General features: G+C 39.3%; 1 protein-coding gene across 4 annotated transcripts in view; it reads right to left on the bottom strand.

Moving 5' to 3' along the window:
• TMEM45A (transmembrane protein 45A) overlaps window positions 1-12,023 on the bottom strand; it is an 86,364-nt gene that overhangs the window by 54,155 nt on the left and 20,186 nt on the right. The window contains exon 1 of one of the 4 annotated variants that reach the window (XM_043593972.1): window positions 10,731-10,867. The exons of 2 other annotated variants lie outside the window; for them this stretch is intronic. The gene's annotated coding sequence lies outside the window, so the exon portion shown is untranslated. Of the gene's footprint in view, window positions 1-10,730; window positions 10,868-12,023 lie in introns of those variants that run through there. One more of the 4 variants, XM_043593967.1, reaches the window with a different exon arrangement.

Raw genomic sequence — 12,023 nt, 5'->3', positions numbered from 1 at the left:
AACCTACTCCCCAGTGCTGGACCATTGCCTAGGAATGAGCCCTCTCATCTGCATGGTATCATGTTCTATGTAAACTCTGTCATGAAAAAATGTTGGAAAGTATAGAGTTAGACTATAGGAGGTAAATGAGCAAGCTTCAGAGACTTAGGAATTTTAAAAATATTTCATTTTGACAGGGCCAAGTGAGTAGAGTGTACTAGATATGCAGTAGCCAGGATCTGGCCCAATAGTCTTGCAGGATTGTGAGCTCTCAAATGCAAGTACAGACCAAAACCAGCGGGTGCTCCTGAGAATTCAGGTGGAAGCTGGAACACTAGCTCATGGCACCACTGAAAGTAAACTAATAACAATAACCCACAAGAATAAGGCCCAGGTCCTCAATAAAGGCACACTCTAGAAAACCAACATATCAAGGTGAGTGACACTTCATCCCCCCCACCCAGTAGCCCATATTTCCTAATTGAGAGGAGAAGGACAGTGGCCAGAGTCAGCCCTACCACCACTGCCTGGCATCTCCCCACCTCTCCTCCTGGCAGAGTATAGCCAGGGAGAAATTAGTCCTTAGAAATTAGAAATGCTCATGTAATTTATCATTCATGCCATCATTACAGCCTCATAGACAAACTGAAAAGTGAGGGGGAAGAGGATGTGATTGTCATTGGAGCTGGGCTTATTACCCCCATGCCCCACATTTAGCCTCCTGCCAGTGTTTGCTTGTCTTTTCAAGCACAGATCTGAACCCAGAGTTGGATACAGCTGGGCAGTCACATAACCAGAGGACCACAATACTAGCTAAAAGACAATTAAAGGTATTGGGAAACCATGGCTTCTTCTGAACTCTCACCACACTACTGAGCTGATCAGAAATATATTTCAAGTCACAGCAAATGGGCCTAGAGCTGTAGTAAGACCAGGATACAGGAGGAAGGCAAGAGCTGAATGTGGCAAGGAGGCCCTTCTCACTCTGAACAGGTGGCACACCAGACCCACCTCTCAGCATGGCTCTGACTGACATCACCCACCTGTGGATCTGAGTGGATTAGAGAAGACCAGACCCATCTGGCACAAAGTAATATGGAGTAAACAGCCCAAGGGTATGTGTGTACGTGCTGAAGCTAGTGAGGCACCTCACAGCCCTAGCCAAGGAAAAGCTAACATCTGAGATCTAAATAAGCCTTGCCAAGGTGGGGCAGACACCAAGAGAGAAAACTAAAATTAATCCCCACCACAACCAACCTCCACCAGAAATGCAAATGTCACCTGTACTCCATCTGTTCAACACTGCCAGTGGGGAGCTGAGCACATGCCAGAAGAATTTAGTCTCTACTAAATCCCAAATTAAAAGGCATCCAAGACCTTTACAGAGCTCCACTCTCTGAATTTTGCTCCAGCTTCTAAAGGGGTTATTCAACATTTGGAAATGACAAGAAAGCAAGCATCTTCCTTCTCGAAGGCTAATAAAATGTTCACTCACTTATCCACCATGGGCCAAAGAAGCATTAGGAAGTCTCCTTGATGTGAATCTCATTCTGTCACTTCAAAGTAGCATCCAGGTCCCAGCCTGGCAATGACACCATAATAATCTCAATTTTTTACGTCCTCTTACTCTACCACTTCCTAGACCAAGACAGGAAAAATGAGATGTCTTTCTTAGTGATCAGATACTCTTGCTCCCTTAGAGACAGGAAATGATGAAGGCAGAGGCTGTTGTTATCCAAAGGGTTGAAGCCAAGTTGGTACACTCTGTCTGCTTGCTTCTCCATGAGATGCAAGAAAAGAATACTGGAACCAGAAGCCCAGCCCCACCATGGTTCACATCAAGCTGCACAGAGTTGGAGGTTCATGTAAGTGAGTGTGTCTTGGGGGCAGGGTCGGGGCGAGGGAAAAGAGTTACCTAAAAAGGCATTGCAGGTAAAACCACGTACACACACAAAAACAAAAAAGAGCAGAAGACAAAAATAGGAACAGAGAACAAGGACAGCGAGTAGAAAACAGTAACCAATATAGTGGATATTAAACTAATTAATAATTACTTTAAACATAAATGGTGTACCTGCACCAATTAAAAGATAAGATTATCAGAGTAGATCAAAAAGAAAAAATGGTGGGGGGACGCCTAGGTGGCTCAGTCAGTTAAGCGTCCAACTTTGGTTCAAGTCATGATGTCCCAGTTCATGAGTTCAAGCCCTGTGCTCTGTCTCAAAGCCCGGAGCCTGTTTCAGATTCTGTGTCTCCTTCTCTCTCTGCCCCTCCCCCACTCATACTCATGCTCTGTCTCTGTCTCTCTCTCTCAAAAATAAATAAACATTAAAATAATTTTTTAAAAAGACCCAACAGTATGTTGTCTATAAGAAACTCACTTTAAATATCAAGGCACATATAGATTAAAAGTAAAGAAATGGAGAATTTACATTATACTAACACTAATCAAAAGAGAGCAAGAGTAGATATATTAATTTCAGACAGAGCAGACTTCAGAGCAAGGAAAGTTATTAGGAATATAAAGATGGGCATTGCATAATGATAAAGGGGTCAATTCCCCAAGAAGACGTAAAAATTGTTCATGTGTATGGGCCTAACAGCAGAGCATCAAAACATATGGGGCAAAAACTGATAGAATGGCAAGGAGAAATACATAAACCATTATTCTAGTTGGAGGCTTTAACACTCTCTATCAGAAATGGATATATACAGCAGGTAGAAAATCAGTAAGGACATAGTTGAACTCAAAAGCACCATTAATCAAATGGATACAATTGACATCAATAAACTACTTGATCCAACAACAGCAGAATACACATTCTTCTCAAGCTGAAAAAAAATAGTAACTAAGGTAGATCACTTTCTGGGCCATAAAACACACCTTAACATATTTAAAATAATAGAAACAATACAATATATCCTCTTAGACAACACTGAAATTTAAGTAGAAATCAATAACAGAAAGATAGCTAGGAAATCCCAAAATACATGGAGATTAAACAACACACAAGAAAAGAAAAAAAATCTCAAGAGGAATTTTTAAATATTTTGAGTTAAATAAAAATGAAAAAAAAACAACTTGTCAAAATTTATGGGATGCAGCAAAAGTAGTATTTAGTGGGAAATTTATAATTTATTGAATGCATATGTTAAATTCAATAAGTTTATAATATATTGATTGCATATATTAAAAAAGAACAAAAGAGGGGCTCCTGGGTGGCTCAGTCAGTTGAGTGTCTGACTCTTGATTTTGGGTCAGGCCATGATCCCAGGGTTGTGGGATCAAGCCCTACATTGGGCTCCATGCTGATCATGGGCCCTGCTTCAGATTCTCAATCTCTTTCTGTCTCCCCTGCCCCTCTCTCCCATTCACATGCATGTTGTCTCCCTCTCTAAAATAAATTTTAAAAAAAGAAACAGAAAAGATCTAAAATGAATAATCCAAGCTTCTACCTTAGGAAACTAGAAGAAGAGCAAATTAATACCAAAATAAGAGAAGGAAAAAATAATAACAATTAGGACAGAAATTAATAAAATTGAAAACATGAGATCAATGGAGAATATCAACAAAATCAAAAGCTGGTTCTTTGAAAAGATCAATAAAATTTATAAACCTCTAGCCAGGCTAAGATTAAAAAAAAAGAGAGAGAGACACAAATTACAAACATCAGAAATGAAAAAGGGGTATCACTACAGATCCCATGATCATAATAAGGATAATAAAAGAATACTATAAACAACTTCATATACTATAAACAAAGTTATACAAATTGGATAACATAGATGAAATGGACCAATTCCTTGAAAGATATAATTTACCAAACACACACAAGAAAAGATATAAACAATCTGAATAGGCCTATATCTATTAAAGAAATTGAATAAGTAATTAATGACTTTCCAAATCATAAAGAAACAGATTCAGATGGGTTCACTGGTGAATTCTACCAAACATTTAAGGAAGAAGTTATTTCAATTCTGTATAATCTCTTCCAGAAGACAGAAGCAAAGGGAATACTTCTTAACTTATTCTAAGAGGCCAGTATTACCCTAACACTGAAACCAGACAAAAACATTACAGGAAAACAAAACTATAGGCCAATATATCTCATCAACATACAAGCAAAACTCCTCAGCAAAACATTAGCAAATAAAATCCAATGATGCATAAAAATAATTACACATTTTAAGCAAGGAGACTTATCCCAGTGTGCAAAGTTAAACATTCAAAAATCAAGTAAACATTCAAGGAGACTTATCCCAGTGTGCAAGGTTAAACATTCAAAAATCAAGTAAATTAATCTATTGTAACAATAGACTAAAGAATAAAAATCACATTATCATACCAATAGGTGCAGAAAAAGCAAAATGCAGCACCCATTCATGATTACTTAATTAATTTCTTTAAAAACCTTTCAGCAAACTAGGAGTAAAGGGGAACTTCCTCAACTTAATAAAGAATATCTATAAAAGAAATAATAAAGAATATCTATAAAAATCTACGGCTAATATCATACTCAATGTGAGAAACCAGAAACTTTCTTCTAAAATCAGGAATAGACACCACTGTACTAGAAGTTTTAGCAAATGCAATAAGACAAGAAAGTGAAATAAAAGGTATACATTAAGAAAGAAGAAATAAAACTGTCTTTGTTCACAGATGACCTGTTCACCTATATATACAGAAAATCCAAAAGAACTGACAAGAAACTAGAACTAATAAGCAATTGCAGCAAAACTTTGAGATATAATATTAATGTACAAAAGTAAGTGGGACTGTTTCCATAAGACAAAGGAAACCATCAGTAGAATGAAAAGGCAACCTATAGAATCGGAGAAAATATTGGCAAATCATGTATCTAATAAGGAGTTAACATCCAAAAAATATGTACAAATAACTCATACAACTCAATAACAAAAAAATTAAGAATCCAATTTTAAAAAGGGCAGAGAAATTGAACAGACATTTTTTCCAGAAAGACATACAAATAGTCAATGGGTACATAAAAAATTTTCAACATCAGTAATCATCAGGGAAATGCAAGTCAAAACGACAATGATATATCACCTCATACCTGTTAAAATGGCTATTAACAAAAAGACAAGAAATAACAAGTACTGCCAAGGATATAGAGAAAAGTGAACCCTCATACATTGTTGGTGGGAATGGAAATTGGTGCCGCCACTATGGAAAACTATGAAAAAAGTATGAAGTTTCCTCAAGAAATTGAAAATAGAATTACCATACCATATGATCCAACAATTGCATTATTGGGTATTTTTCTAAAGGAAACAAAATCACTATCTCAAAAAGATATCTGCACCCTCATGTTTATTGCAGCATTATTTACAAGCCAAGACATGGAAGTAACCTAAATGTCTATCAACAGATGAATGGATAAGGAAAATGTAGTGTGTGTGTGTGTGTGTGTGTGTGTGTGTGTGTGTGTGTATGAAAGAAATTCTGTCATTTGGAACAATATGGATGGATCCTGAGGGTATTATGTTAAGCAAAATAAGACAGAGAAAGACAAGTAGTGTATGATCTCACTTATATGTGGAATCTAAAAAACAAACAAACAAAAAACAACAACCAAACTCATGGATACAGAGAACAGACTAGTGGTTGTCAGAGGTGGGGGAAGGAGGAGGGATAAAATGGGAGCAAATGTTCAAAAGGTACAAACTTCCAGTTATAAGATAAATAAGACCTGAGGATGTAATGTTCAACATGTTAACTATCACTAGTAATACTGTATTGTATATTCAAAAATTGCTAAGAAAGTAGTTCTTCAACATTCTCATCACACACACAAAAGATTGTAACTGTATGTAGTGATGGATGTTAACTAGACTTACTGTGGTAATAATTATGTGATATATACACATAACAAATCATTATATTGTATACCTAAAATTAATACAATGTCAAATGACATATATGTCAATTATATCTCAGTAGAAAAGAAAACAACCAACCAACTGGCCCAATTAAAAAGTGGACCAAAGGCCTGAAGAGACACCTCACCAAAGAAGATAAACATATTGCGAATAAGCATATGAAAAGATGCCAAGTATCAGCTATCATTAGGGAGTTGTAAATTAAAACAATGAGATACTATTACACACATATAGAATGGCAAAAATCCAGAACACTGACAGAACTAAATGCTTGTGACAATGTGGAGCAACAGGAACTCTCATTCATTGCTGATTGTAATATGGTGTAGCAACTTTGGAAGACAGTTTGGCAGCTTCTCACAAAACTACTCATATTCTTACCATATGATTGAGCAATCAAATTCTTTGATATTTACCCAAAGCTAAAAACATATATGCACACAAAAACCTGCATACAGATGTTCATAGCAACTTTATTTACAATTGCCAAAACTTGGTAGCAATCAAGATGTCCTTCAGTAGATGAATGGATAAATAAAATGTAATACATCCATAAAATGAAATATTAATCAGTAGACATGGAAGAAACTTAAATGCTTACTACTAAGTGAAAGAAGCCACTCTGAAAAGGATACAATACTATATGACTCCAATTACATAACATTCTAGAAAAGTCAAAACCAAGGAGACAGGGCAAATATCAGTGGTTTCTAGAGGTTAGGAAAAAGGGAGAGATGAATGGGCAAAGCACCAAGGATTTTTAAGGCAATGAAACTACGCTATGTGCTATTATAATGGTAGATACATGTCATTATACATTTGTTAACCCATAGAATGTGCAACACTAAAAGTAAACCACAGGGGCACTGGGTGGGTCAGTTGGTTAGGCTTCCACCTCTTGATTTCAGCTCAGGTCATGATCTCACAGTTCGTAAGATCGAGCCCCAGATCAGGCTCTGCACTGACAGCGTGAAGCCTGTTTGAGATTCTCTCTCTCTCTATCTGCCCTTTGCCTCCTTTCTCTCTCTCTCTCTCTCTCTCTCTCTCTCTCTCTCTCAATCTCAAAATAAATAGACATTAGAATGAACGAGTGGATGAATGAATGAATGAATAAATAAATAAATAAAAGTAAACCATGATGTAAACTATGAACTTTGAGTGATAATAATGTGTCAACGAAGGTTCATCAGAATGTACCTCCCTGCTGAGAGATGCAGATGGCGAAGGCTGTGCACATGTGGAGGTCGAGGTCAGGGTTATATGGCAACTCTCTAAGTTCTGCTCAGTTTTACTGTGAATGCAAAACTCTTCTAAAAAAAAAACCTGTTTTTCAAAACAGGCACTGCAGGCAGATGCCCAATGTATGAGGTCACATGAACAATGGAGCAAACAGCATCACTTTCCAGAAACCAGCAAGGGCAGCAAAAAGGGAGAACCCACAAATGTATTCTGTATCTGTCATCTACCAGCATCTACCATCCACCAGCATGTTAACCCAGTCCCAAAGGAAAAGCCAAAAGTCACATTCTGTCCTCCCAAACAATTTTTGTTTTCATGACTTGAAGCTGGTGAGGCCTCTGTGGATCAACAAGAGGGAGTGGAGGAGTCTGCACGCATTCCTACTGACTGGAAATTGTGTCCAGTACACTGCAGGGGAGCTCTCTCCGTACCTCAACAGAAGCCAGCTATGTCCCAACCTGCTGAGTCATCCTCTGGCCTTGGCCCAGGAAAAAGCCTCCCTGAAATACCTGCCAAACTCCACAGTCACTTTCAAAATGTAGGTCAGCCTCTGCAGGCCTCTAAGTATCATTAGAGCCTGAAGGGGCCATGGCCACAGCTGGGGAAGCTTCTTCACCTGTCCTCAGTTTTTTCCTCTTTTGCCATCGTGTTGCTCAATCTATTGCCCTCCTCTGAAATCCCTCTAGGTTATCCCAATTTCAAAAGTTCTATTTGACCTGCTCTACACCTGTAATAAAACAAGTGTGGAAACATAGTAACTGCGAGGGCCTTACCAAGAGGAGACAAAAACAAGGTTTACCAGCTCCCCACAATCATACCCCAAATTCATCCTCCTATAAAGGCCTGTGTTTCCATGCAAAGGCAACGTGCACAACTATGCTGGGAAACCCCCACTCAGGAGCAAGCATGCAGCCCCATCTTTGCCACCAGATGTGAAGGGAAATAGTAACAGGCCCTTTTCCCCAACAGAGGCTGAAGAGAACGGATCCGGGGGAGTATCCCATGGTGCTTGTTTGCTAGCCCACTCTAAAATAATTTAAGGTTGCTTACAAAAATTGGCAACATAAAATAAAGATGAAAGAGAAACATGGGAAGTTGAGGGGCTTCGATTCAGTGGATTAGGAGTGAAAAAGGATTGGCTACAAATGAATGAGCTCTAACGTCACTGTTCCCACCTCATTCTGTCCCTTCTTTACCAGTCTTGTATTATTCTAGCTTTCGTGTCAAGGTCACCAAAGACTGCACATTGCTAAACTCAACTGCCAATTCTGTCTTCATCTTACTTGAGCCACTAGCAGAATTTCACAGCATGCTGATCACAGCTGATCACAGCATGCTCCCTGGAAAATATTCTTCCCTTATTTTTCTTCACTGGCCCTTCCTTCTGTTCTAGTTTCTCCTAATTACAATACTTAGAATGTCCTAGGGCTCAGTTTTTAGAACTCTTTTCTACCTTCTCAGTAACCTCTTTTCACAGCCTTCAGTAGTAAGCCACATGCCAATGACTCCCAGATTTTTATCCATAGCCCATACTTCTACTCAGAACCCTAAGCTCCTTACATCCAACTGCCCATCCAGCTGTCCAATATACATCTCAAATTCAAAACTGTCCAGAACAGGTCTCCTGATACCTGGACCAGATCCACCTACCTACAGTTTTCCCTACTCAATGACAACTTCATCCTCCCAATTTCACCAAAAAGTTTACAATCATCCTTGATGCCTCTCTTTCTCTCACTTGCCACATCCAATCTGTTGGAGAATGCTGTTGACTCTATCTCCAAAGTATGCCCAGGATCTGACCTCTTCTCACCACCTCCCCTAAGACTATCTGGTACAGGCCTAGGGTATTACAGTGGTTTCTTCACTGGATTCTGCTTCTGCCTTTGCCCTTTTCAGACTATTCTCAACCCAGAAGTCAGAATTATCCTGTTGAAATGTAAGTTAGGCTGAGGTCCTCACAATGACCTATATGGCTCCATATGATTTAGTTCCCATCACCTCTCCAGTCTACTCCTCACTGGCCACACTGGCCTCCCTTCTTCTCGTTAAACACACCAGGCTCTGCTCCACCTTCAGGTCTTTGTACTTGCTGCTCCTCCTGCTTGAAATACTCTTCCCCCTTACCTCCTCTAAGCCTTTGCTCAAATACCTTCTAATAAGGCTTTCCCTTATTACCCTTCTAATAAGGCTTTCCCTGATCACTCTATTTAAAACTTCAAACTGCATCAAGACCCCATCCTCTTGTCCTGTTTTATATTCCCCATAAAACATCCCCTTCTAACACACTACATAATTTACTGACTTACTTTGTTTATTGCAATTAGAGTGAAAACTATGTTCATGTAGGACTTGTTTCTATTTTTCTTTACTGCTTAATTTCTGACTCTCAGAACTGTTCCTGGCATATAGTATGTGGCTCAGTACATAAGGGTTGTGTGGATGAATGGATGTGTAAATGGATGAATAAATGGATGGGTGGATTGGTGGATGAAACGAGTAGATGGCAGGACTTGTGTTTCAGCTGCCAGATTCCTAAAGATCCCAGAGGGAGAAAATGTCACAAATCAAGGAGAATTCAGCATTTAAGACACAGATCTCCCCACAGCCACTCTGCCCATGTAACTGCAATGTTAGATCATAACATAAAAATGAAATGAAGTATCCATTAGGATTAGGCTAGTCTTAGTTTTGTCTCCATCAGCCATAGCTCACAATAAACTGGCTGGGGAAACACTGATGATTACGAGAGTCAAGAATGGCAGGCCATGACTCCAATGCTTGGGAAGGGGCTAGAGAAAGAGTTAATAAACTAAAGGTACCAGTTTTCTATGGAGTTTCTACCATACAACAGATAAGACACCAGGCTCTTGGCCAACATTACCTCATTAAATCCTTGCCACACTGAGAAGCTGGTATTATTACCCCATTTTACAAATCAGGAAACTGAAGTTCAGAGAGGTTAAGTTATTTTCACAATGTCCCAAATACACAGTAAGAGTCAGGATTCAAACTAGATCTATATGAATCAAAAGTTCTTGCTCTTTATGGGGCACTTGGGTGGCTCAGTCAGCTGAGTGTCCGACTTCAGCTCAAGTCATGATCTTAAGATTCATGAAGTCAAGCCCCTCTGGGGCTCACTGCTGTCAGTGCAGAACTTGCTTAGGATCCTCTGTCCCTTTCTCTGGCTCTGCCTCTCCACCACTGTGCTCTCTCTCTCTCTCTCTCTCTCTCTCTCTCTCTCTCTCTCTCTCAAAAATAAATAAGCATTTTTTGATCAAAAAAAAAGTTTTTCCTTTTTACATACCAAGGTTACTCTAGAAATGGTGAACTAACTTTCAACAGTTTCAGATCAATTCTCCCTTCCTAGTCAGTCCTTCATCATACTTAGCCTCAGTATAACAAACATCTTCGAATTGGGCAAAAAGAGTAAGAAAGAAGTGGAAACTGAGCTTTTGTGTCCTAATTAATGCTGAAGATTTCCAGCAGAATGAAAAAAAAAAATCAATAGGCTGCAACCAGACACCTTTTCGTCAGTTTTACACACATACACACACCCATGTACACACCAAAGACAAGGAGTAGAAAAACACAGTATTAAAACTTACCTCACTACTACCGTCACCCAAATCTCTCATGGGTCTTAAGTACAGAAGACGTGCTGCTCAGCAGCTAACAATCCTTGCAGATGCTGCTTACCACTCAAGAAAGACAAACATATTTCACCAGCATCAGCCTTGCAACAGCCCCAGAGAAACCTCTTTTCTTCCTCCCACTCATGTTTCTTCCCAAGCAATGTATATCATGCCAGTGGCCTCCACCTCCACCCAACTTACAGAAACCTGGCCCATAACACCCTGCAATTAATATCATCAGACATGCAGGTCTGATTGTCAAACTACTGGGCATGTTCACACATACCAGAAAATACTGTCCTTTGCACTCAGGGAAATACTAACTGATTCACTGTCAGCAAGTGTTTCTCCAAGTCCTGCAAGGTATTTATACTCATTTATTCCCATTCTCACCATGCTTGCCTCCTTATTAATCATTTCTATGAAACTGTTCAACCAGCCAGCTCAGGTGCTCAGTGTGTAAGCACAGTTAAAGCAGAAGGCTCCCACACGGATCAGGCCCGCCCCTGACTTTGTTTCCCTTACCTGAACCAACCTACCAAGCCAACTATCTCATACCCACTTCTACCCAGGGGCCCCTAGGAAGACTAAGAAAACTCAGGAATGAATATTCACAGTCATTGCTGTGGGCTTCAGCATTTGGACCCACCAGCCAATAAGAATCTTTCTTGGTTCTTGCTTTAAAAATAAGACCTCTTGGAGCACCTGGGTGGTTCATTCAGTTGAGCATCTGACTCTTGATTTTGGTTCACATCATGGTCTCACAGTTTCCTAAGTTTGGGCCCCACATCAGGCTCTGCATTGACTGCACTGCTGTGGAACCTGCTTGAGATTTTCCCTCTCTCTCCACCCTACACCCCTCCTTGCACTCTCTCTGTCTCTGTCAAAATAAATGAGTAAACTTTTAAAAAAATAAATAAAAATAAAAATGAGACCTACTGGAGTGTGTGTAGAGTGCACGTATGAAATTGGGGTTGTGCCATCAAGGCCATAACACAAAGTAAACAAATGAGATTTAGAAGCCACTTCTTTTCAAAAGACAGAAGTACCATATGTTGCCAAGACCTGATTCACCTTTTTAACTACAGGCTCTAAATTAGTAGAGAAATTGTTCTAAAAAGGGACAAGATCCTCTGAAAACCCGTTAATAGGGTAAACTAACCATGAGATCAATAAAGACAAACGAATGAGTAGCAGTTCCATTAGGTGCTCATCTGGACACCTAAAGTTGGAGGAAAGTGATGAAAACAGGCCCTTAATTTTACT

This window comes from Prionailurus bengalensis, chromosome C2 (assembly GCF_016509475.1).
Source record: "Prionailurus bengalensis isolate Pbe53 chromosome C2, Fcat_Pben_1.1_paternal_pri, whole genome shotgun sequence".
NCBI classification, from domain to species: domain Eukaryota; kingdom Metazoa; phylum Chordata; class Mammalia; order Carnivora; family Felidae; genus Prionailurus; species Prionailurus bengalensis.
This window is presented reverse-complemented; position numbering and strand designations above follow the sequence as displayed.